At 32.9% G+C, this 27,313-nt stretch overlaps 1 protein-coding gene across 2 annotated transcripts in view; it reads right to left on the bottom strand.

The window, feature by feature from the left end:
- Positions 1–26,005, bottom strand: part of LOC118205719 (uncharacterized) — a 97,259-nt gene extending 71,254 nt beyond the window's left edge. For both annotated transcript variants that reach the window (XM_085812029.1, XM_085812031.1), the window contains exon 1: positions 25,842–26,005. The gene's annotated coding sequence lies outside the window, so the exon portion shown is untranslated. The remainder of the gene's footprint in view (positions 1–25,841) is intronic.
- Positions 26,006–27,313: the final 1,308 nt, after the last annotated feature.

Raw genomic sequence — 27,313 nt, 5'->3', positions numbered from 1 at the left:
TAAATATCGAGTTTTTCATTTCGAATGCTATGTTCCATGCATGCGAAGTAGCTGAGTATCTGAGAAAATAGTCTTAACACAAATAGTCTTCAACCTTTTCACGTCTAAAGGACTGTTTTTCAATTACATTGTGGTTGCCACTTTTTGGTTAATTTTCTAATGACATATAAACATTAAATTGTTTTTAATTTGAGACTTGTGAATAAAATAACGCAAACTAGACTGCAGAAAATTCTTCAGAATGAAGTTAATACTGAAAAATACATTTATCCTATTATCCAATTTTATCCGACAAATCTTTTAAATAGTGTGGAATTAGCAGTGCGCTAGATGGAAAGATTTTAGCAACAGTGATGACGAATTTCTGGGATTCTAAGAAACGCTGATATATTTGCTAATTTTTTAATGCAACAGTTCCGCTTTCGTTGTATGAAGTGTTATCATTAAAATAAGTACTTAATCCTTTTCTGTCTAAGTATTTTTTGCAAGTTTTAACCTGATAAACCACTGCGCATCTTACAGGCCAGGAAATTGAGGTATAGTATAAATCGTCCTTCATTTCGTATCAGTGACGACGATTTCGATGAAAAAGGGTACCTTTTTAAAAACGAACTTCTTAACGAAGGAAAGCCGTTTTATGTACAGCGTAATGTCTAAAAATACGGTCAAATTAAACAATCTTGACTTTAATGCTTTTGTATGCATTTCTTGAATTGATTAATAAATGTAAATTTGTAATTTAAAGAAATGTATAATATTTTATTTAGTTACATGCTAGTTATCTGTGTTACTGCTTTGTTTCTGGTATAGACCACCCCCCTTCCCAGAAAAAAGCCTTTTGCTCCTCGATCACAAAATTTTCTCGATTTTCCATTACTTAACTAGTGGAATTTCCTAGTTCCCCCCCCAATAAAATTACAGCTCTGCGACAACAACTGAGTGAAGTATTTGCAGCTCTTTACACATAAATTGAATGTTTATTTAAAAATAAAATATTTCCTGATTTTTATATCCCTTTTCTAGTTTATATGAAATTTCAAAATTTAAAGTTATCAGTTAATGAAATACTTGCAAGTAATATAATGGTTCTGCGAAATATATTCTTGATTCCAAACCCTTACTGCTAGGCATCAGCCAATCGCTTTTAGAATACATTATTAGTCCAAAGGGGCAATTTGCCCAGAAGGATTATTAATTTCATTTTGGCATTTTGCATTGAAAATATAAATGGCGAATCACTTTTCAAATTGTTGCCACCAAATATTATTGCCCTGTATTATATTTAAAGAAATTAAATAATGAAGAGTCTGCATGAATGTATGTATGTTTCTCGCTTATGATAAAACGACGGTACCTAGAACCATCAAAATTTGAATAACGTAATCTTCCATAAAATATCGGCGTGTGGAAGATCTAATTTGGTTTATTATCGATTTCATATTTTATAACACTTCAACGAAGTTTTGATTAACAAACTCAGAGATTTCAAAGCGAGCAATGGCAACACTGTACGGAAAAAAAAAAATATTTTTATCTCCAGCGAGCGATATATATTCCTGATATACTGATACTGAATGAGACCTAAAAACACTTTTCTTTTAAAATAGATCTTCCCTTACGATCCCTAACACAGCCGTTTACTTTCCCCTTCCGTAATTAACGTCAGTCTCCTGCTCTTGATCGCATTTGCCAAGCCACCATTAGAACAAACCTGAAAGGCCTGATGTAGGAGGCACGGTTGGCAAGTGTTGAAAGTTAGTCTCTGTTTGATGCAGCTAGTGTCGTAGCTTCGTGTAGAGATCCAGGGGTTGTAACCCAGTTAATGTACTTTAAGGTTCCAATAAGCCATTAAAGTACCAGAGGCGATAAGTTGTTTTGCATTATTTTAAGTCTCAGTAGATGCAAAGAAAAAGTTTTACTTGAATTGTTACATTTTTGAATTTTATCTTGTGACCACAGTGATTATTAATGAAAGGCAATAACTCGCTTTAATATGTAAAGATAATTTTTAAGGGTAAGCAGTTAGTTATAAACAATTAAATTAGGTAGTTTGATAACCTTAGTCATTATGAATTTACATGACCACTACTAAATTTTATTTTTTAACAATATTTGTTAAAAAGGACCTATTATAGTCAAAATCTAATAAATTAATCTAATTTATTCTTAAACGATATTAGGATAAAAGTTACAAAACATATGTTTTGTAACTTTTAATGTGTATCCTAATAACAAAACATAAATGTTTTGTAACAACAACACTCAACAAAATAGTTATCCATTATTTTAATTTGAAGCCTTTCCAGACATTTTGGCTAGTTTATATCGATTTCCTTCTCTTTAAGCATCTTTTCTAACAATTAAAGATTTGTCTCAATATGCATATCAATGCTCTTGCTAGTCTTTGTGTGCGTTATCTCCTAACTTGTCAACATCTCCACAATGTAGCTATGAGGGTTTACTTGATCTGGTAAAAGTTAAATAATCCAAAAACCCCGACAGACATGAAGGATATTACCACTATGTCTGAAAGTAACTACAATATCAGACAAAGGTTTAAATAAGCCTCTTATTTAAAAAGAACTTAGAACATAAAGACATGTTGATGCTAAAAAAATCAATTACAGCTCATGGTGATGTAATTAAACAAGAACAGTCAAATTAATAATGTGGACTAGTGGTCAAAGATTATACAATTTAATTTTATCTGGCTCAGTAACTCTATCATATGAGGAAATAGAAATGGGAAATTATAGTAAAGGCTGAACTCATAAACAATTGGGTAATTTAAATAATAATAACTGCATGTATCTTTGGAGAAAATTTAAAATACTGTATAATAAGTTGCCAAAATGAAACTTTACAATATGACAGCGAAAAATAAAAATATTTTATTTTAATGTTATTTTTAAATATAATTTCAATACATTACCACTATTTTAATGAAGTTCATCAATGTTACAATTTTTTAAAAACATTGTTGAAAAATTCTCAGATCTCAGAATTAAAAAGTTTCTATAGAAACTGATCTTAAAATCGCCAAAATGTTGAAAAGTCGCCAAATTTAGAACCATTTAATACAAGAATTCACATCCCCAAAAGCAAAAAGTTTTTAAGAGCTCTTTATTAGAAAAAATGAATTTCGAAATGCTTACGTTTCATTTCTTGCATATACGTCAGTGAATCGCCAAAAATATTCCTCCTAAATGCTAATTCCACTCAAAATGGCAGTCGTAAAAACAGACAAAAATTTCAGATGATTAAAATTAAGGACCTTCTGCTGATTTTGGTCAAAATTAAGGACTTTTAAGGACCAAAATTCAATTCCAAAAAATCTAAGGACTTTTTAAGGACTCTTAAGGACCGTACGAACCCTGTTTTTAATTACATGAATATCATTTAAACAGCTTCAAAACCATATAGCTATCCAAAGAATAATGTTATTCCAATTTAATTTTAAATAACAATTCAATTTCTGATACTGTGAATTGAATTTATGACCTGAAATTTAAAAATGTTAATGGATTTACATTACATAATAGAGGTTATCCTTTTCAATCATTCATTACCCTTTCCTCCCAAAAAAGCACGATGTCCCACGCAAACATGGATATTACAATTAAGGACCGTACGAACCCTGTGTAATTTTTCGGTGATCTTTCTGGTATTTCGAATCATCCCATTTATCAGAATGCTTAAAATGAGGCGGATGCTCTCTTTTTTTCATAAAATTATCATAACAAGGTTTAAATTATCCTTTGTTAATTTTCTCAGTCTGATTGGCAGACAATTTTGGTTTTACTGTTTTTCTCACATCTCCAAAATCTTTAATTTTCTTAACCATCTCAGTGGGTGAAATTATGGTAGTTTATTCATCCATAAAATGTTCTGTGAAATCAGGAGAAGTACACTTTTTAATTTGATCAACTAGTATGAGATCTTTTAGCTGTTCAAAAGTTTTAATGTTTAATCCATTAAGCCATCCTTCTAAATAATTCTTTGATTCATATTAGAAATTATATTAAGTACTTTCAGTAGATTTTTGGTGTTTATTAAATAGTTGTCAAAATTTTTCCGCACCTGATTTAAATTGTTGTAACAGTAAAATTTTTACATATTCATACTTTTTCGCATCCTCTTCTGGTTCTCTAGCAATAAGCTGAACAATGTCAGGAGGCAGCAATGAAATAAGTTGAGTCACTTAATTTTCAGCAAGTATATTCATCATTTTAGCTTGACGCTCAAATAACACCAGAAATAAACTTATTTCATCTTCTTTAGGGATGAAACGTGGCATGACAACATGAATTCTGATTTTTAAAGGCTGCTCAGGTAATTGCGTAGTTTCTACCAGCTGTGCTTTTGTAGCCACTGCTTCAAACTGAAGTTTCTGTAACTCAAAGGCTCTAATTTACTCTTCTCTTTCGCATTCTTTTTCTCTTTCTTCTCTTTCACGTTCCTTTTCTCTTTCTTCCCTTTCACATTCTTCTCTTCTTTCTCTTTCGCGTTCTCTCTTCTCTTTCGCATTCTTCTTTTCCTTCTCTTTCTTCTCTAATTGCAGCCAGTAATTCTCGAGTAAACGCCTCATCTTAACCAGGACTTTCAGTAATCAATTTATGCAACTGAGCAATCTTAAATTCAGGTCTCGCGGTCAGGTCAACCTAACTCTTCTGCCAGTACTTTTAAATCCTGTTTTTTACTCCTAGCTAAGAATGATATGCTGAACAAGTTACCTTTAATAGCTTTCTTTTAAAATTGAATCTAAAAGATCGTACTTGTATTAAAAATGTATAATTTCTGGCGAGACTTAATTTGTCAAAATTCACACTAACCAATCGGAGAGAATTATTTAAACAACTTTGCCAGTTTGGCACAAAATAAAATAACACTACGCCGGGCTGACGTTTTAACTCACTATTCACAAGCCTCGTTAGCTATAACTATAGAAACACCTTTGCCAGTTAGGCAATACAATGGAATTTTACCCACATTAGTTTGACGATTTTACTATCTATCTTCACGCCTGGTTGACGATAACAAAAACAATTTTTGCCAGTTTGGCAATACAAATTTTACAATATACACTCTGTAATACGTCGGGATGATGTTACTATCTACCACACGCCTGGATGGCGAGAACTAAGAAAAAACTTTTGCCAATTTCGCAGTATAATCAAATCACACTACGTCCAGTTTGATGTTACTACTTATTTTCCACGCGCTTGCTTGGCAACAAATTCAAAAACTCAGCTAGCAGTTCTTTTTTTTTATACATATAAATGCCGGGATGGCTTACCCATATAAATTATCAACAAATAAATTCAAAACAAATAATAGTAAAGCCTAAATAATATTTTTTTTAATACTTCTTTACCACAAATATCGATTACATAAATTACTCCTACTATTTTTAGTATCAGTTATTTTACACAGAAACTTAAAACTATTTAAATATAATTCTGAAATGAAACACTTTTTTATGAAAACCAATAGTTAATCTTATCTTCAGAGATCAGCAATATCCTGTTTTAACTATTCTTTGCTCGGACGCAAGTTATAAGAAGCACAGAAGATAACCTTTGAATGATCTGCTTCAAAATCTGGCTTGAAAACCACAGACTTCTGACATCCTTTTCTCCTTGAAATGAATAAACTCGCCAATTGATACTAGCAAACTTCTCAAAATTTCAGCAACTTCCTGGGATTAGGAGACTAGCACCATCGAAATTGATAATTACACTCCTAATTTCCATTATCTTGGTGGAACCTCCAAATTTATAAGACTGTAATGTATTTTGCAGTAACTGACAAAACAGATAATCTTCTTAGTAAAATATAAATTTTATTTTTAGTTTAAGAAGATAGATAATTTGTATACAATTCTTAAGTGGCAAAATTTTCATACATCTACTAGCTGGTCAAACTTCAGAATTCTGAACTTAAAACAATTTCTTACATTGCTGAGCAATGGTTACATCATACAAATATGACGCTGCCACTCCAATATCAAAGGATAATAAATATAATTATTTGTTAAATAATAAAATATTTAAAATATTTATATTATTTAAAATATATATATATATATATACACAAGGTAAAAAGAGAATTCTTCATGCTTTTGCTTAAAAGTCATTGTGATACTGTGGTTCCGGTGAAAAATTTTAACGCAAATTAAAATAAATCGCAGTGAATAGTGCTAATACAAAATAAACAAAATTATCACAAATTATTCAATATAAGCTAGTAGTGTTAAACTACGCCAAAGTGCATGGAAACAGAGCAGCAGCAAGGCATTTCGGTCCCCCACCCACCGAAAAAATTATATGTACTTGGCAACTGCAGGAAGATCAACTGAAGACTGCTAAAAAACAAAAACATAACCTTCGATGCCCAGCTCCATCTTGGGCTGAAATTGAAAATGCCATAAAAATGTGGGTGATAGGTAAGAGGAAATCTGAGATAAGTGCTTCAACCAACATGATAATCAATGAGGCCAAACGATTTGCAGAAAAACCTGGGAATCAGAACTTTCCAGGGTCCGAGGGCTGGTGCTACAGGTTCATGAAACGGCAAGGCTTATCTATGCGCACAAAAACAATATTGCACAGAAAATGCCAGCAGATTATGAAGAAAAAGTACTAGCATTTCATAGGTTTGTTATAAATGCAAGCAAGGAAACTTCTTTTGAGCTCGGTCAAATAGGAAATATGGATGAAATTCCACTCACATTTGATGTACCATCCAACAAGACTGTGAGTATTAAAGGGTCTAAATCAATAACTATAAAAACCACAGGTCATGAAAAAAAACCAATATACGATAGTTCTAACATGTTGTGCTGACGGGACAAAACCACAGCCGTTTTTCATATTCAAAAGAAAAACTCATCCAAAAGAAAAACTTCCAACGGGTGTAATTGTTCATGTTCATCCGAAAGGCTGAAAGAACGAAGCTGGAATGAAACTGTGGTTACGGAACGTATGGGCGATGCAACCTGGTGGATTCTTAAGAAAACTCTTTCTTTTGGTTTTGGATCAGTTTAGTGTCCATAGAACTGAAACCATAAAAAATAAAGCGAGAGAATTAAAAACCCAGATAGCTCTCATTCCTGGTGGACTGACTAGCCAATTGCAGCCTTTAGATGTATCGGTGATTAAGCCATTTAAGGAAAAAGTGCAAGAACAATGGAACAAGTGGATAGGAGAGCCACATCACGCCCTCACACCCTCAGGTAGAATGAAGCGGCCCTCGATTTCACAAGTGTGCGAGTGAGTAAAAAGATCTTGGGAGGACGTAAATGCTGAAGTAATTGTTAAGTCCTTTAACCCTTTTTGGTGCACTCCACTTTAAAGTCGGTATTTCAACAAGAAAAGTTATATGCAGTCTATCTAGGCCTCAAGGAGTATACAGATAAAATTTTGTAAAAATTTCACTTACCGTTTCAATTCTGTGGGTGTTCCATGCGCGCCACCAGAGCTCTGAAAAGTGTGACTAAGCGAGCATTGCAGTGAAGCACGAAAATGAGTAGAAGCTTTTGTATAGTAATGAAAAAACACTGTATTATAGCTGTATACATGGTTTTCTGGATATACACAACTTCCATGAATATATATGGATAAATGAGATAAATATATAATAGAACGATAAAACAAGTGGATAGGAGAGCCACATCACACCCTCACACCCTCAGGTAGAATGAAGTGGCCTTCGATTTCACAAGTGTGCAAGTGAGTAAAAAGATCTTGGGAGGACGTAAAGGCTGAAGTAATTGTTAAGTCCTTTAATCCTTTGTGGTGCACTACACTTTAAAGTCGGTATTTCAACAAGAAAAGTTGCACGCAGTCTATCTAGGCCTCAAGGAGTATACAGATAAAATTTTGTAAAAATTTCACTTACCGTTTCAATTCTGTGGGTGTTCCATGCGCGCCACCAGAGCTCTGAAAAGTGTGACTAAGCGAGCATTGCAGTGAAGCACGAAAATGAGTAGAAGCTTTTGTATAGTAATGAAAAAACACTGTATTATAGCTGTATACATGGTTTTCTGGATATACACAACTTCCATGAATATATATGGATAAATATATAATAGAACGATAAAACAAGTGGATCGGAGAGCCACATCACGCCCTCACACCCTCAGGTAGAACGAAGGGGCCCTCTATTTCACAAGTGTGCGAGTGAGTAAAAAGATCTTGGGAGGATGTAAAGGCTGAAGTAATTGTTAAGTCCTTTAAGAAGTGCAGAATCAGTAGTGCTCTTGACGGAACAGAAGACGACACTTTATTCGAAGAAGGTGATACTAGCGATGACAGAAACAGTAGTGATGGCGATATTCTCGTTTTCGGTGATGATGATGATAGTGAAAAGGATTTTTATGTTTTTGAAAGTGATTAAAGTCTAATTTCATGATAGGCAATGTTTTCCTTGAATCTGAGTTTTTTGTTGTTTCTGCTTTATTTTGTATTATGTTTGATTGCTTGCCATTCATTCATTTATTCATTACTGAAATTTACATATCATGTTCAAAATACAGTCAAAAGTCGTTAATCCGGACACCCATAATCCGGAATTATCTATAATCTGGACCTCAAAGCTACAAACTTTCTGAGCATGTGTTGAAAGCTACACATGCACATATGCGTCTGCTCATGCGCGTTTAATGTATAACGGACGGTATAAGCTAAGCTAAAATTATCTATTTCAGTTAATGTTGCAGATTGCGTTGTTCCTTAATCTTCGAACTGGATCCGGCTTATTATTTTTTGCAGACTGTCAGAGAAATTTTATAAAAGTAATCTTGAACTTTCGATTATGTCAAATAGAATTTACGATGCTGGAGCTGCCAAAGCGAAAGTATGTTTCGATGTCCATCAAACAAAAAGTGGAATTGTGCAAAAAATGGATAAAGGCATACCCTTTGTTTCTCTAACCATTCCAAAATGTTTATCAATTTCACGCTGCTCTGCGGGGGGGGGGGGGGGGGGGTACGTTGCAGCACGCAATGAACTGGAAGTTGATCTGTCAACACTATCCTTATCTTCAGGGCAGATGTTTTTATTTTATTCAGCTTATAATTCCTTACTAAATGTAGTATTTCATCTATGTATTCCGTCTTTGATATGATTTAAATCAAATTCCTCGTCATTATAAATATCACGAGTACACATCAAATAGTTTTCTGGTTGCAATTTTCTAATTTCGACTATGCGTAATGTATGCTTTACGCATGCACGTGTTGAAAGAAATGTTTAATAACGTAAACAAATAAATACAGTCAAAAGTCGTTAATTCGGACACCCATAATCCGGACCTCAAAGCTAAAAACTTTCTGCGCATGCGTCGCATTGGCACATGCACACAGGCGTTTTACGTGTGCGCGTAAGCCTTTGACTACTGTGCATATGCGTGTGCACAAGTGCAGAATACGTTTTCGTGTGCGTGTTTAATGTATAACGGACGGTGCAAGCTAAAATTATATAATTATCTATTTCAGTTAATGTTGATGATTGCGTTGTTCCTTAATCTTCGAATTGGATGCGGCTTATTATTTTTTGCAGACTGTAAGAGCAATTTTATAAAAGTAAACTTGAACTTTCGATTATGTCAATTTCCGATTCTGGAGCTCCCAAAGGATCTACAAAACGAAAGTATGTCTCGATGTCCATCAAACAAAAAGTGGAATTGCTTCAAAAAAAGGTTAAAGACATGAAGAAGGTGACAAAGAGGTTACTGAAAACGAAAAAATTTTGATTGACAAGTTAGTCGGTATTCTCGGCACAACAATTACGGGACTTGTAACTGAACAAGAAATTATGTCTGTTTATAGAATTAAAGAGAAATTATTATCACATAAAACAAAACAACTTACATTGAAAGAAATGTTTAATAAAGTAAACAAATAAATGTTAAGCTTCTTTTTTTGTAAATTTTGATACCCTTTAGATCATAATTGTTCTTTATTTCATAAATTACGGTTTCATATTTTTAATTTTAGAATTTGTGCATGCCATCTTCCGAGATTTAAACTGATGATCTATAATCCGGAATCGCCGAAGTCCCGACGAGTCCGGATCAACGACTTTTGACTGTATTAAGCTTGCTTGCTTTTTTTTTGTGTGTGTGTGTGTGTGTGTGTGTGTAAATTTTGATACCTTTTAAATCATAATTGCTCTTTACTTCATAAATTACAGTTTCATATTTTTAATTTTATTATTTCAGCATGCCATATTACCAGATTTAAACTGATGATCGATAATCCGGAATCGCCGAAGTCCCGATGAGTCCGGATTAAAGACTTTTGACTGTAGCTTGCTGTTTGTTAATTTGCCTTAATAAAAATATGTTTGGTAATTGCATTCAATGATTGTTTATTTGGCTTTTACGAAACATGAGAACTAAAAGAAACCACATTTTAAGTTATTGTGGTACCACGCTGTCGCACATACCACTGAAACTTTTTTCCGTTGTGTGTGGCCTTCTAAATAAGGGTGCATCTTATATGCCGTCAAATACGGTAAGTGTATTTAAAACTCAAATCAAATTGGAAGTAATATGTTGATTAAAGTTAAGACAAGAAATACAATGGTTATATAAGACATAAGCCAAAATACAAAAAAGTGGTAAATTAGCCCAATTCGAATATCACTATTGACTCTTCAGGGGAAATGCATAATGGTTTTTGCATCCAGCTAATTCCATATCGCGTTTCATCAAAACAGAAAATCGATACTGTTCACGAAACTTTTTGAATGTTTAACTGATAAAATAACCTAGACAGAAACTTTACTATCAAAAAAAATTTTTATTGCCAATATGCAGCTGAAAATTGATCAGCATAAACAAAAAGAAAGATTAGAGTTAGAAAAAAAGTTAAGAAAAGAGTAAAACAAAAGTTTAAAACCTATTTTACAAAGACCCCAAATATGCAAAATTCACTTTTTTAGAGTCTTTGTACTAAACAGGTTTTAAATTTCTTACTTTTTGTCTCTCTCTGTGTGTATATATATAACATATTTCTATAAATACAAAGTAAAAAATATTTCAAAAAGTGAGCCAACTGCACACTGATAACAGTACCAAGTAGTGGTAATAATACAAAACAAAATAAAAAATATTAATTGTGAATAACCATATGCCAAAACCAAAAACCAGAAGCACAGTGGAAAACTGCAAGAAATAGCAGGGCAAAATATGCCAAAAACAAAAATAATATAACCTTGGCTATTTTGTTTCTTTTGTAGCATCAACCACTGACGATGATGTAGCCGAAGATGTAAATTCCATATGTCATTTTTGGATTTAGCATATTTTGCCATCTTCATCATTTCTTGCACTGTGCTTCTAATTTTAGAATATGGTTTATTCCAAACTGAATATGGGGTGAGTTTCAAACATATTTTTTTTTATTTTATTTTGCAGTATATATATATATACACACACACATCCAAGAAAAAATTTAATGACCCTTTTAAATAATTACCTACACATGTATGTATCTTAAAATGTGTCTAATTTGTTAAAGATGTTTTCAGAGGAAATCTTTGGATAATTGAAAGGTTAATATATTATATTATAATCTTGAAATGCATAAATTATTATGATACCAGATTCAGTGCCATAAGTTAACAATTCATTCAAGCTAGGTTTTCCACAAGACAGTTTTTTAAGGGTTAGCCACAGATCATTGAGACAAAAAGAAGAAACTGATGAAATAAAACGCAAACTGACAAATAAGATATCACAAAGTGCTAAACATCTTGAGAAACTGAAATAAGAAATAATTGAAAAAAAAAAGATTTTAACAGCTTCATGTTCAAACTGTTGTCTACTAATTCATCAAATATTTTTAATGAAAAATACAAATATCAATTAAATTACCATCAAGATGATATGAATAAGAAAAAATTCTTCATTGAGGGAAAAAACGCTTGAACGCTGTATTTCTGCTACTATTAAGGAAAACAAAATAAAAACTTGAAAATTATCTAATTTGAACTTTTGTAATTTATTCTGATAATATAACAATCTTCAGAACATACTTCCCAACAAGGTAAACCAAATTTTCCTTTATACTGCTACGAGTTTTAATAGTTACAAAAAGAAATTTTCTAAATAAAAATCAATTAAAATGTGCCTAAAGCCTACAAATGACTGACCTTGCTTATTATATTGGCTGCTGAATGGCAAATGGAGTAAAAAAAACTTCTACAGTATCACAGATGATTTTGCTAACAGAAAAAAGGCAGAATAGCAATTCAAAATACTGGAATTAAAGTTTGACTTAAAGCCCCATGCAGCAAAAGTTCTAGGCTTTTCACTGACATTGTTATTAAACACTATACAATGTAAAATAATTTTTGGTAAAATCTTAGTATACGATACAACCTGTAACAGCTTTAAATAGTATTAAAATCTTGTAGTTTAAATAATTTAAATAGATGAACATTAAGTTATTTGTAAATGGCAATATTTGAAACCAGACTCGAGTGCCACGTGCAACTCTCGCACGAAGAATGTATTTATTTTTAAATGATAGAATATGTTTTCTCTTCTTGTTTGTATGTCGCCATTTTTTTTGAGTGTTAAATAAAAGTTATTGCTGTGTTCCATCATTGGAGTTGCTTCATATCGCCAAAGAAGTATTACAAGCCTTCATGTGAGTTTGAAAATTGTTGCCAACACCAAAATGACGCATCTACTGTTCATCCTAAACAAAAAATACTGCTATGAGAACTACAAAAATCACTATAAGTTGCTAGAAGTAAAATCAGTCATGGTCACGAATATAAAATGGCTACACAATCAACAGCTCCACTGATCCCCCCCCCCCAAACAAAGAAGTAATAATCTACTAAACCTCTCCAAAATCACTGATAGAGAATGTTAACTTTATTGCGCCCCAAATGTCGTTGCAGCGACAGCACCAAACAGGCGATACAAACTAAAAAACTCTAGAGAAAAACATCAATTGGCGAAAGACAGTAAACCTGTATGGCAACCCTATGGGCTGACAGAGAGAGACGAGTTTTCTCCAGCAGTCTAGTCTTGTGTTACACTTGAGTCTGTGCGTTCAGTGGGATAAGTAAATTTTGCCATCCGTGTCTGTGTTGGGACTATGCTCTTTCTTATGGCATTATAATGTATCTATATTACTTTTCTTTAATAAATTTCATTATTAATTTTAAATGCGTATCTCAATTATGATTGCTTTTTTTCTACATAATGTTACCAATACTTTAGTACGCACGTGTTACTCGCACGTACCTCACTACGTGGTCAAATTTTTTTTTCTTGCCTGTGATTGGTCTTAATACATTTTGGTACTTTTCCGTTATGCCGGCGCAAGCGATAAAGTCGCCAATAACGGTACAACCGATTCCAAACGGAATATTCTCGCTGGTAACCTTTTACGCCTCATTTTAGAAACAAGTCGCAGCTTTTTTTTTTATCAGATTGATTGTTTCTTTCAATACTGGCATATAATTACATAGGATTTTTATCAGATAGTACAGTTTTATGTCTAAGGCCATTTTCGGTAATTAAGTCAATTAGAATGCAATCACAGCGCTTACCCGAAGCCGAAAATATAGAAAAGGTAAAGTCAAGGCTTAAATTCATCCATTCTAATGAGAATGCATTAGCGAAGTAAAGCACTGCAGTTTTACATAATTTCTGAGTAAGCTACTCATACGAATTGAAATATTTGTTGCATTTAAACTTGTGTTCCAAATTAAGATTTAACTTGAAATTAATGTAGATAATTACTGAGAACATTAGATTTTTGTAGTTTACATGAGATGAGATCGCTTGGGGTCACGTGATAGGAACCGGCGAATCAGGATGTTGAACCATGAAAGCATAGTAAATTCTTAAATTAATGTCTTTTTACAAATTTATTGTCTTTATTTATTGGCTTTTTATAAAATTTTAAGCGATATTAAAATGTTTATGCCTTCAAAATAAAAAATTCTTAGAACTAACATTTTTTTAAATATTTTTTATGTGTATACTGTATGTTGTCGCCAATAAAGTCTGCTTGGCGAGATTTGCACCGGCGAAACGGAAAAGTACCTACATTTTTTATGTGCTTTGCTATAAAATTATACGAGTTCTAATTTAAACTTAATTATTCATTGTTTAAAATTGATCTTTGTGTAATATTAGTGATCGCAATTTTATTGAGATACTGAATGACTATTCTGATATGATACATAAGCCCTAAATCATAGTGCAAATCACTGTTAACTATTTACGATACATTTATAAATGTTAACCATGACAGGATCGTAAGGCCAAACAAACGATGAATCTAATGTAGCGGCTCAGAAGGCAAAAATCTCACACGTGGTGGTTAAAATTCCCCCTTTATGGAAAAATAATGTTAAACTTTGGTTTATTAAAGTTGAAAGTAACCTTGCTCTGGAGAAGATTAGAAACTATATTACGAAATATAATCATCTGATTTCTTTCATAGACCCCGAAACTGTCTCCACAGTATCAGACATTTTATTTCATCCCCCCCCCCCCGATGGAAAAATATACTGCCCTAACAGCTAGGTTAATAGCGGAATTTTCGGATTCGGAAAACGGGCAAATACGCAAGCTTATTTCTGAACTGCATTTAAGGGATGACAAACCATTTCAGTTATTGAGAAAAATGTATAACTGACGAATTTTTAAAATCATTATGGCTGCAAAGGTTACCTTCCGACGTACATGCCATTTTGTCAATTAATTCTGAATGCTTGGATAATTTAGCAAATATGGCTGATAAGATATCTGAAGTGTGCATGCCAATGAATAATATCGTGTTCGCAGTCCAGGCAGCTGCGGCGAGTTCCTCCAGCGATTCGAACGATTCTTTCACACCCCTTAGGGATCTTAAGCCTTGAAGGAAAAAAAAAAAATCGCAGCCCTAAGTAGACAAGGTCCGAGCGACTCTCCTGCGAAAAAATGAGGAATAAATTTCCCTGGGATCCACAAAACAGACCATGTAGTTTTTCAAGTGGGCATTCTTGAGAGCACGTTAAAAATTATTGCTATTTTCATTAGCGATTTGGTAATAATACACAAAAATGACGAGAACTTTGTTCTTTTTCTAAGAATACTACGGCCCAGGAAAACTATTACTAGCGGCTGTCGATCGAAACTCGTTGGCAGTAGCGCATTTACGTTGTTTATATGCTTATGATAACAGAAGAAATTAAACATTTTTTATCGATTCGGGCTCAGATGTTGAATGTGTGCCACCAACTGTTAAGTTTACAAAAATGCATCCTGATTGGCTACAATTATTTGCTGCGAATAATTCCAGAATTTCTACGTATGGAACAAAATTGTTAAATGTAAATTTAGGACTAAGACGAAACTCTTCTTGGAAGTTTTTAATCGGTGATGTACCAGTGCCTATAATAGGAGCCGTTTTTTTAAGACATTTTGATCTTATAGTTGATTTAAAACGAGGTAGGCTCATCGATAATACTACGAAATTAACTCAATAACTCTTTACGATTCTGAAAATTATTTTTCAGCAAAGCTAATATCGGGTGATTCACCCTATCACAGAATCTTGAAAGAATTTCTGGATTTATTCAAGTTAAAATCTGATTTAGACAGATTAAAGCATAGTGCGGTTCATTACATCGAAACAAACGGTCCTCCAGTGCATAGTAAACCGCGTAGGTTAAGCCCTAAGTTATACAAAGCAGTAAAAAAAGAATTCCAATTTAAGGTATTGGTAGACCATAAAAAAAATCAGCATGCTCATCACCTCTTTCTAAAAGTTCAGGTGACATACAGCCAATACGAGACTACCGAAAATTAAACACGTGCACCGAACCCGACAGACATCCTATCCTGCATTTATAAGTCATCAGGAATATACTCTCTGTCAATCGTTAAATGTTTTCTAGCAGCCATTTCTGCAAGAAAAAGACGGCAAAAAGTGAAGTTTTGAGCGGTAATACCACGTATCTTGAAATGCCGCAATTTAGTGGACAACTAACGACATCTGCTGACCAAAACGTAAACTAAATGTCTAATACTGTATATAATTTATTTCAATGGTTAAACGGAGGAAAAAACGGGATGCACTCCTCAATAAAGAAGAAAAACACATGCCTGAGGAAAGCGCAAGATGAGCAGCCAGAGGGTTAACCAACAAATATTTTTTTTGTTCAGAAATTTCTCGTGGTGGGCATTAGAGGGTTAAGCTATTATAATGTATCTATGTTACTTTTCCTTATTAAATTTCATTATTAATTATATATACCTATCTCAATTACAATTGCTGTTTTTCTAGGTAATGTTATCAATACTTTTGGAGACACGTGCTACTCGTGCGTATCTCATCGTCAAATTTCTTGCACACTAGAATTAAGCCTAACCTATTTTTTTTTTAGTACAGCTATAATTTTAAATCGAAGCTCAAACTCAGATGAACAAGATTTTCCCAGTGAATTATCACTTTAATAATAATAATAACCAGTTAAAAAAACAGTTTAATAACCAGTTAAAAGTTCTTTTACTGGAGACTTGTTATTGATAACAACCAGTCAGTCTGTGATCCCCCTTTGAATATTTATGAAGCAAATGCTTTAAGGGCAAACACTTTAAATAATCTGCTCATAAAGTACTCTGCACAAAAACAAAAAAGCTCGGGCAAATGAAAATAAACAGTCCATTAAAGAAAATATATTTAACCAGGTAAAAAACTGCTAATTAAATATTTAGTAACAAACAATGCAGAGGAAAGCAGCAGATGATCTGAAGATGATACAAACAATCCAGATTTGACTGGACAATGAAACAGAAACCTATGTCACTGGATAAGGCCAAAACAGTGCTCCATGGACATAACAGAATACAGTTAAAATGCTCTGCACGTGTATATGTGTTACTAGCGGGCAACAAACATTTTTGGGGTAGTTAATACCTTGAAGGAAATAAATATGAGATACAATACAGTAGGCCACTTTTTATCACCCAACACAAACTCTGCTGCTCTAAACTCTGCTAATCAGTGCCACCAAAATTTTGCTGCCCAGTAAAGGAGCATTGATAGCATTAACTCTTAACTCCAAAAATTTAGACTTCATATTATTCTATTCTCCACCACTCTCTCAATAATAAAAAAAAAAAAAAGCATTTTTGCTTTTAATTCAGTCAAACTGCTTTATCACTTTATTTTGCCACCACTCCCCCAAAAAATAATCAATACTTACTCTGTTCACACTGAAAAGGATGCTAGTTCTTGATTACATAAAAACTGACAAATTATCCAAACGTAAGATATTTGCATGCCAATTAAAAATTATAATTACTGAAAATACATTGTTCTTATACTGAATTAAGCATCTTATTACTATAAAGATATCTATAGAAGCTTAGTCAATTCAGAAAATGAACAAAATAACTTTCATTGTAAAAATATATTTCAGGGTGCCCCTCGGAGAAAACTGGCGATTGGTCAGCAAGAAACTATTTCAAGATGGCTGCTAAACAAAACAAAAATATCAAGTCAAAGAATTGTACAAACTCGGTGTCCATGTACACATCAATCTATTTTCACTTTAAAAAAAATCAGAGAATTGCACAAATACACATTTATCTACTTTCACTTGAAAAAATCAGGAGAATGATGACATCATATAATGTTAGAATAAAGTTACTCATGACCACAACTGAACAAAACTTGTAGCCAATCGAAACTCAATAAACTGCATTTTAAATCACACAAAGAAATAACATAAAAAAGGAAATACATGTTATAGCATATACGCACTGCAATAAGGAAATATCAACTTACCATATTTAGAAATATCTGTGTCTTCAGTCTATAGCACACAAAATTCCTTAACAGCATCCTAAAAACTTCTAAAATTACCTGAACTAGAATATGCATACTGCCGTCACCACATAGATTAACAAAAATAAGAGTACAAACTATCTTCCATAGTACTGGACCGTCGGTGATATTTCTTGCATGAACCTTTCTTGTGACAAACCCATTAAAACCAATCTGAACAATCATTACGTTCAAACATGCGCATTTCGTACAAACAGTTATAATGACTACTAAGTAAACCTTCATTTACACACCAGGTCAATTAATGCTTTTCTTCCCTTTCGTTCCAAACCGTACAGAAACTTCAGATTAATCTCATCACGGTATTATTCGGTTTCGAGGGCCGTAAAAAAAATCGCCAAACTATTGTTGATGCCAATGCTGCCAAAAATAATTACGGCAACCCTAATAATTGCGGCAAGAAGGTAAGTATAATAGTAAATAACTATCTAAGATTGATGTTTTAATTTAGATGAACAGTTAATTTCATATAATACTTTTTTATTATTATTATTTATAAAACATGACTGGATGGAAGCATAAGAGTAAATAACTATTTCACATCATTATTATAATTTATATAAAAATTGCTAAACATAACTGAATGGATGCCTGCATCGCTATTTCGCTACCGACTTATCGCTAAAGCATAATTTCATCTCCTTGGTTGTTCAAACGTAATTTTCTATAATGAATGATGCCTTTTCTTTGAAAATATTCTTGGTAAAGTGCAGAATCGCTCACTTATTTCTTCGTCGCTTTTTACACGGGTTAAAAACAATTTGATTTTTGTCAATTTTCTTTTACTTTTTAACTGAAAATAGGTCAATGTGTACATAGATAATGTCAAGAGTGTGCACAATGCCATTTTTGTGCAATTCTAGGATTTTTTTTTAAAGTGAAAATAGGTCAATGTGCACATGGATAGCGAGTATGTGCAGTTCTTAAAAATGCATCAAAGCAGTGGATGATTTTACACTTTATCCAAAATTCTATTGCCAACTTTTCGTCATGGGCGATTATTAAATCCATAGGATATCAAAAAAGGATTTAAAATCAAAAGAGTATTTAAAAATTAAACTAGTATTTCAGTAGCATCTTAAGAAATATATAAACTTACGCAACTTGAAAATCAGCGCGTACGGTAGATTTGGTACGCTGTTTAAATGGGCGCGTTTGCTAGATTTGGCGCTTTTGCGCATACATTTTTGCGGCAATTTTTTTTTTACGACCCTCAAAACAGAATAGTACCCTCATCATAAACAGCCATTTTACGGTGTACAGCACAAAATAAGGAACGTACTTCCTAGCTGACGTCCAATGCAGAATACGCCCTTACAAATATTTTCCCATCAGACAAATTCACCACAATCATGCAACCAATCACGTCATAACAGGGTTTCCATAACATTCAGTTACTCGGGTTACCATAAATTAAACAACAATTTGGCGATAAATGAAAAAACTTGGCGATAATGCAAGGGACACCCTAAAATATAAACTAACTTTCACAGTAAACAAAATGAGGTACTATCCTGTTTTGAGGGCCGTAAAAAATTTCAGCGAAAATGTATGCGCAAGAGCGCCAAATCTAGCAGACGCACCCATTTAACAGCGCGCCAAATCTAGCGTACGATTCAGATTGCGCAAGTTTATATAGTTCTATATTTCTTAAGACGCAATTGACATTTAAATCCTTTTTTGATATCTTATGGATTTAACAATTTGGGAATTGCCCATGACAAAAAGTCGGCAATAGAATTTTGGGTAAAGTGCAGAATCATCAACTGCTTGACACGTTTTTAAGAATTGCACATACTCGGTATCCATGTGCACATCGACCTATTTTCACTTAAAAAAAATCCTAGAATTGCACAAAAATGGCAATGTTCACACACTTTATCTATGTACAAATCGACCTATTTTCACTTAAAAAGTACAAGAAAATTGACAAAAATCCAATTGTTTTTACCCTTGTAAAAAGTGGCGAACAAATAAGTGAGCGATTCTGCACTTTACCAAGAATATTTTCAAAGAAAAGGCATCATTCATTATAGAAAATTACGTTTGAACAACCAACGAGATGAATTAATGCTTTAGCAATAAGTCGGTAGCGAAATAGCGATGCAGGCATCCATTCAGTTATGTTTAGCAATTTTTATATAAATTATAATAATGATGTGAAATAGTTATTTACTCTTTTGCTTCCATTCAGTCATGTTTAGCCTTTTTCATATAAATTATAATAATAAAATGTATTATATGAAATTAACCTTTCATCTAAACTAAAATATCAATCTTAGATAGTTATTTACTATTATACTTCCTTTCTTGCTGCAATTATTAGGGTTGCTGCAATTATTTTTGGCAGCATTGGCATCAACAATAGTTTGGCGACTTTTTACGGCCATCGAAACCGAATAGTATCCAAAATGATTTTGAGTTGCTGATTTTTGAACGAAATTTTATTATATAAATACAGGGCCAGAGGCAGGCTTTTTGCCATTTGGTGTTATTTCTGGGGTTCTTAAATTCTGCCACTTTGTGCCTTCTTAAACTTGCTCCTCTTAAATACTGATGCCTAGTGTGGTCATTTTTGTAACTGCTATTTTTTATGCTGGCCCTGTGCAGGGATTTCTACACAATGGAATTAAAGGTGAAATTTTCTTGCTAGATAACCCATATGCATTAAACATTTAACGGAATTCTACACTCTGAATATTTAGTTTTGTAAATCACATGTTTTCAAAACTTTAGGAATTTTAGCACAAAATTTTTCAATTAAGCACCAAAATAAAAATTTTATATGCAAGTTCAGATCACATTTACATTCGGCTAAGCCCACTGCATGAAATATGTTTTTTCGTAAATCCTATTGTTGATAATGTTGGCAAAACTAGCCTTGGGTTTTTTTTTTTTTTTTTTTTTTTTTTTTTTTTTTTTTTTGTTGTTGTTGTTGTTGTTTTTGTCATTAAAAAGGGGTTATTTCTGCGAATATTGCCAAACGTGTTTTGATAAATTTAGATTTTGGCTATTTTTTTAATAGTAACCCTTTCATACGGACCCGGGTTTTTGGTTCTTACCATTCTTTTCAAATGCTGTGTTTGGTTGCACGTGCATGGTATGGTCTTGTATTTTGAACTTGCTATTATTTTGCTGTGGTGACTAAGAGTATGTCTGAGGTGACTAAGAGGATGATTTAAGGCTTCTAAGTCAAAATCAAGTCTAGCTAATTAATTTAAACTGACTTAACTTTCATAATTCTTTAGAATCACTTGCCAGGTAACACTTTGCACTTTTACTGTACTTTTCACTGATAGCCAATCAGAGACGAGCATCGAAACTTATCACGACCAATCTGGCAGCAGCATAGGCTGCGACTTGACATTTTTCATTGACGACTTACATTGTGTTCTGGAGGGATCTACAGAGCCAAGACCTGCCTATAATGTATAATTTTTTAACTTGACTGAGCTTTGCTCAGCTACTACACACAAAATGCTCTGACATACTTCGTTAAAAAATCCCCCAACCTATTACTCCAGTACAGTGCTACCGTACAGGTGCCTGTTTTCTGAGAATTGCGTTCGCCTAATCTGACTAAGAGAATGAATGTTGATGGATTGGATTATGACAATATTGTAAATTTGAGGTTTTTGTACGGGTTGGATGATGGAAGAAAGACATTTGATTTTTACATGAAAGCTGGTTTAATTGTTGATAAGATATGAATGAGCCGAAACAACAAAACATTTAATTGAATTGCTTACTTGGAGGATGGAGGAAATGGTAGTAAGAAGCCTAAATGTAAGCACATGAAAAAAAAAAGGTATGTTAAAAAATTGAGGTTTCATTCATTTATTCGTCTTTGTGTGTTAATATTTGTTAAAAGATTTGTTGTTTAATGTTTTTATGCTAGGAAATATGTATTGTTGGTTATTTATTCCTCTCTGTGTATTTTTGGTTATTTGTTCGTCTCTGTGTGTTAAGACAGTGGCATATTTTTTCTGGGGGGAAAGTGTAGAATCACCCACTGCTTGGCGAGTTTTTAAGAATTGTATATACTCGGTATGCATGTACACATAGACCTATTTTCACTTAAAAAAAAATCCCAGAATTGCACAAAAATGGAACTACGCACTCCCTTGACTTTTATCCATGTATACACATTGACCTATTTTCCCATAAAAATCGAAGAAAATTGACCAAAATCCAATTCTTACTCTTGTAAAAAGCGCCAAACAAATAAGTGGGCGATTCTGCACTTGACCCTTTTCTGGTTACCATGATAAGTTTTAACTTTAGCTCCCTGATTTTGTTTAAGTGAAAATTTATCGATGTGTACACGGACAAAGTTAAGGCAGAGAACAATTCCTAGTTTGTGCAATTCTCCATTGTTTTTTTAAGTTAAAATAGGTTGATGTGTACATGGACACCAAGGTTGTGTAAGTCGACTTCTTAGTTTGGTTTTGTGTAGCGGCCATCTTGAAATTGGTGCTGATCCTTTCTGGCTCCTATCTTGGTGTAAAAAAAAGAAACGATTCGCCAAGGGGTACCATAGATTTTTACCTTTACACTCCAAATCAGTTCATAGTTACACTAAGTAAATACAGTTAAAATACATTTTACAATAGTATTATACAGTTTACATTATCAGTATATTTAATTGTAATGAAATTGTAACACAGCTATAATTGGTACTTGCAACGGACTCATTTCATTAACATACTTTCTATAAATAATTTTTTTAAAACCTAGAGAACAAGAAAAATGAGTCGCACACACTTTAGCAAATCATTGCATTTTCTCAAAACGATAGCAAATCATTACATTTTCTCAAAACGATGACAAGTTATAATATTTTTATAAGAATGTTAAAACATTGATTTTTACAACTATAGCTGTCAATATAATTCAAAATAATTTTTGGGGAAGGTGCAGAATTGCCCACTGCTTGGCCCGTTTTTAAGAATTGCACATACTCGGTATCCATGTACATGTCGACTCATTTTCACTTAAAAAAACGTTTGATCTTTACATTATGGTAACTTGGCGTTTTTTGGCGAAAATTTGGCGACCAACTCTCCTACAGCAACCCTATATTTTTTTTTCCCGCCGCCATTTTGTCTTCTCGAAGTAAAGACATGTTTCTTTTCTTTTTATCTACTGAACACTTCTTCCAACAATCTACTAGCCGAATTACACTTATGCTACAAATTTTATCTAACAAAACTGCTTAATCATGACAAATATTCACTGCAAAATTGGGAAAAAGTGCACAATACCATACTCCTTATGCGTTTTTCAAAATAACACATACACATAAACCATGTACACGCCGACTTATTTTTACTTAAAAAAAACATCCCAGAATTGCACAAAAATGGCATTGCGCACACTCTTCACTATATCCATGTACACTGCTTTTTTCTCATAAATTAGAAAAATTTCACGAAAATACATGACAATTTTCTCAATCTTTAAACCCGGTAAAAAGAACATATATGAAATTACCTGATCGCGAAAAGGTATTTACCCTTTCCAAATATGAACATTTCCACGTATAAAATAAATAAAATATCCAAAAACTTTTACCTCTAAATCATCTATTACATTATACACGTCACCAACGAATTCATACCGCAAGCATTACAAATACTTAGTATCAAATATTTAAATTATTTCCATGCACGTTTACTTCAACTCAAACGTATACCAAATTCCTACAAACATAAAATTCACAAAATAACTATCATTTAATTAAAATATCACTAAACCATGTACACGTAGACTTATTTTTACTTAAAAAAACACCCCAGAATTGCACAAAAATGGCATTGCGCACACTCTTCACTATATCCATGTACACTGCTTTTTTCTCATAAATTAGAAAAATTTCACGAAAATACATGACAATTTTCTCAATCTTTAAACCCGGTAAAAAGAACATATATGAAATTACCTGATAACGTATACCAAATTCCTACAAACATAAAATTCACAAAATAACTATAATTTAATTAAAATATAATTAAATTCACAAACACTACTTAAAATATAAATGAGCACATACATAAAATTAATAAAAATTACCTTACAATCCTAATTACTTTAAACTAAATCATTGCTAATAACAATTTTCCCAATAATACCAAATTCCTTTACTTCCACCTTACATTTAGAACAATGCATAAAAATAATATCCTCAAATAATTAAAAATACTAACTTACCTAATCTTCTTCAGAATCTTGATTACTTTCCGATAAACTTTTCTTTAGTTACGGCCATGGGATCCAAAAATTCACGAACACTGTTACACACAACACAGAATAAACCAAATACAAAATTTGCAGACTTTTCCCGATTTCCCCCCTTTTCCGATTCAAGAACCATAATTCGTCCATTAATATCACATGACATATCCCATGATTTCTCATTTCCCTCACACAAAATAATGCGTAATCGGAACTGAGTACTGCTCACATTATTACCAAAGTCCCAGGTAGTAACCTTTATCGCTTCCAAAATGTCGCCAAACTACCAGTTACCATATTGTAAAGATCAACCAAAAAAACATCCCAGAATTGCACAAAAATGACATTGCATACTCCCTTGACTTTATCCATGTACACATTGACCGATTTTCACTTTAAAAGTCACAGAAAATTGACAAAAATCCAATTCGGTTTAATCCTAGTATCCGGTTGCATACAAGATTTGGCTACTTTTGGCGACTTTTATGATAAGCAGTAAAAACGGGACATATACGATGAGTAGTAAACGGGTTATTCAAAGAATATATATAGTTATACAATATAGTGATAGTATATAATGTATAGTATATACATAGACGTTCTTTGAGTCATTTTTGGTGTTGGCGATAATTTTCAAAATCGCACCAAGGCTGCACCGTATACTAGGATTTTACCTCCAATTCTTCTTACTCTTGTAAAAAGCGCCAAACATATATATAAGTGGGCAAGTCTGCACTTTAGCCCAATTTTTAGTTTTATTTAAGATAGCACATAACTTTTCTCTGATAAAACATATTAAATTGAAGAAATGCCATCTTTACAAAAATTTTAAAACTATCTTATTGTACAAGATCTTAAATTAAATATTAATTATACAAGAATGCAACAATTTAAGATGCACTAAAAGACTTATGCAGGCATCCACCGCTTTCAATTTATGATAAGAATCTATAAATTTGATGCCTAAACCATTCCTTAATGTTATGTAAATTTCAAAATTGTTGTTCATTTTACTGTACTGTTGAGTACAGAAGTTGTTTCGTTTTTATAATAATTTCCAAATGATAAAATACAGTATGTATGCCAAGAAATATGTCGGCGATGAAAACACAAACTAAGAAATGTTTCAGGAATAATTGCTGAAATCTATACAAATCGTTTACGAAAGCGGTCCGTTACAGAACTGAAATGAAATCGAATAAAATTACATTAGTTATTTAATAACTAAAAATACGCATTCAATTAATCATTCTAAAAAGAGTCATCTAACCATAATAAAATATTAACCTACTGTTACAAGAATTATGATTATCTCAGGGCAAATCGTGAAATGCTAATTAGTTAATTGGTATATTATACGACTAAGTGCCGAATATACGAAATACACACAATCAATAAAATCATAACAATGAAACTATCTCTGACAATTCCGAGAATCTCTACTCGGTTTAACGGAAAGTGAACGAAGTCCTTAATATCAATTATTTGTTTCATAATAGTTAAGCTACTTCTGGTGGTACATTATAATGAGGGATAATTTAAATCGTACTGTTATAGTTCCAGCTTACATACCAAAAATACGTTATTCCTCAGAACACAAAAACTATCAGATGTTTATTAAAATAAATATTTCAGTGCTTCATATTTGTCCTCTCATGAATAATACGACGTTATTTTTCTTTTGAGGTTAATACACAGCCATTACAATTAATGATACCAAATAAACATATATATTTACCTTCAACTATTCGTTCATCGCGGGAGTTTACAATAATGGTAGACGAAGCGCTTCCTTCATCAAGATCGACCGTTTTAAAATCACCATTATATGAAACCTAAATTATAAAAGAAAATATTTTCAATATTAAAAAACAATATTGTAAATTATCAGATTAATATGAATTATTAAAGTAAAAATCAAACTAAAAAAACTATAATGTTATTTATTTTTTCGTTCGCTTCCAAAAGAACTCTAACTTTTTCAGCAATCATATGGATTAGGAAGTTTCTAAAAAGGAAATGGTTTGGTTTGGTTTATTTAATTATGGCAAAGCACACTAGGGCTATCTCCCTAAGGGGAGGGATGCCTTTGTGGAGGACTTTTTAAGGGAAACTGGCTCGTATACACCTAAAAAGGAAATGTCTCAAAGGGCTGGATTAGAGTAACATTCACAGAACAACAGCCTTGGTGGCGACAATTTGGCTCCCTTAAGGATGTGGGCGACATTTTGTTATGCCTACAAATGGTGAAAGAAGGAAAGAAACAATCTTTTGCCATTAATTGAAAAAAAAGAAAGAAAGAAGAAAATAATAGTCCCTCAGAGACAAAGCCCCTTTGGACTAATGAAATCGGCTAAATACGTGTTTTGTATGTTTGTAATTTTATGTTTAATTTGTAAGTTTGTATGTTTGTTAAGCTCAGATGAGGAAAAAGGTTATGAAGTTATGAGAAGTTAAGTTTCTCTTACTGAGGATTTCCCTTAAGAATGTGGGCGACATTTTATTATCCAACAGAAGTACAAAACAGAGGTTGAAAGAAGGAAAGAAACAATGTTTTGCCATTAATGAAAAAAGAAAGAAAAAAAATCGACTAAATGCGTGTTTTGTAAGTTTGTATGTTTGTTAAGCTCAAATGAGAGAAAAAGGTTATGAAGTTAGAAGCTAGGTTTCGCTTACTGAGGACAGTAAGTAACAGAACATCTTCAATAAGTTTATATTGAGCCACCCACCTGCGCCAACTGCCGAAAGAATCACACTTCCAACTTCAGGGGTTGCGAAAAGTTCCCCAAAATTAAAGAAACTCTCAAATTTAAGTCCTATGCAGACCGGATTATTACGAACAAATCCTACGTCAGTGCGCTATCCGGACGAATATCCCCAATTGACCTCACGGAAGCAAAGCAAATTCTAAAAAGCCTGACTGGTCTGGTTTCCATCATAAAGGAATCAGGCATTAGCCAACTCTCCAAAACTAAGAATTTACTTACTTTACATCAAGAGCAATCTGGACAAATAACTAATGGATCAATACACCATTAAATGTGCTCCTACTCGTGTCATGATCTGGAATGCCTGTGGCCTCCACAGCAGGTTAACCGAACTGCACAACTTTTTAATGGATCATGATATTGACATCGTTATCATCTCGGAAACGCATGCGTCCCGTGGACAAAGACTAAACATTGCTAATTATGCGTCCTACAGTTGTGA

The sequence above is a fragment of the Stegodyphus dumicola genome, chromosome 2 (assembly GCF_044657685.1).
Source record: "Stegodyphus dumicola isolate Sdum_Otavi_A_Nest chromosome 2, ASM4465768v1".
In the NCBI taxonomy this organism is placed as follows: domain Eukaryota; kingdom Metazoa; phylum Arthropoda; class Arachnida; order Araneae; family Eresidae; genus Stegodyphus; species Stegodyphus dumicola.
The sequence above is the reverse complement of the archived record's forward strand: the minus strand, read 5'-3'. Positions and strand labels throughout refer to the sequence as shown.